The following is a 1,298-nucleotide window of genomic DNA, read 5'->3' as shown; positions in this document are numbered from 1 at the left end:
GAGGCTAGTTGTTGGCTCTATCGATTAATCTATCCTAGATTTCACATGAAAAAACAAAAGCAAAAAGCAACCCAATCAAACAACAATAACAAAGTGAAACAGCGAAAAACCTTCATTGAAAAGCTAAGAGGGCAATGAATGGACAAATGCGCATTACACAATTGCTGTATGTATGGATTGTGATAAGAGTTGAATGAGCCCCTAAAAAATGATTAGAAAAAAAAATAAAGAAGAAGAAAAAAAAGAAAAGATAACAGAAAACAATAAAAACTAGAACAAATTTAACCTGAGCCAAAAGGGAGAGCAAATGATAAGGTTTCAAATTTTAACCTAACGGCAGGAGCAGACAGTTCTTACCAAAACACAGAATCGATCAGTGGAAAAAGAGATTTGCTGCTACAGTTAGCAAACTGCTGTTGGAATGCCAGAAATGCCAGAGCTTGTGTGAAGTGCGTTGAGGGTGCTCCCAAGGCGAGAAGGATGTTTTTCATTCTAAGTCACTAAGCGCCAAAGCAGACTTAGCCACGTTCTCCCTGAACTTCACCTGCGTCGTCCTCTCTTTTGTGAAAACCTAAGCTCCGGGCTCCCAATCCACCGCGGAACAATGCAGACTAACTCTTTCCAGTCTCAGTAGCTAAGCAAGAGTGTGTGGCAGGGAAGTGTGATCCGGATAGGACACCCTCTATTGAAGTTAGTCTTGTCACCACCATTAAAATTAGGCTCACCATCTCTACTCAGTTCTTCTCTGTGTTTGTCATTGGGCTCACGTTGGTGTCTAATGGATGACTGGGTTTCATTTGGGTTTCTTGCAATAAAACCAACGGAAGCAACAGTGATGGGAGTCGAAAAAGTAGAGAATTCCAGAGCAAAGAGGGATCATGTGAAAGCCAATGATACAACACTTGAAGCCTGTTTAGCAATTTATGGCTTTCAAGTGGATTTATCAAATTAAAGGGATTTCTAAGATGCAGGTTATGCCACCAATCCCATTTCTTCATCATACACCTGGCCCTACAACAAATCTACCTTCTAAATTTTCTCTTTATCTCCAAAACACAACTCTTTTTTTTCCTTCCCATAAAACATTATTTATTTATCACATATATATTTATTTATTAAAAATTTTTTGTTTATTATATTTTTACAGATCATTTTATTGGGGGCTCTTATAACAATCCATACATCAATTGTATCAAGCATATTTGTACATATGTTGCCATCATTATTTTCTAAACCTTTACTTTCTATTTGAGTCCTTGGTATCAGCTCCTCGTTTTTGTCTTCCCTCCTCCCCCACC

This window comes from Echinops telfairi, unplaced genomic scaffold, assembly GCF_000313985.2.
Source record: "Echinops telfairi isolate 266 unplaced genomic scaffold, ASM31398v2 ScPeMD7_5868;HRSCAF=6743_0, whole genome shotgun sequence".
Taxonomy (NCBI): Eukaryota; Metazoa; Chordata; class Mammalia; order Afrosoricida; family Tenrecidae; genus Echinops; species Echinops telfairi.
This window is presented reverse-complemented; position numbering follows the sequence as displayed.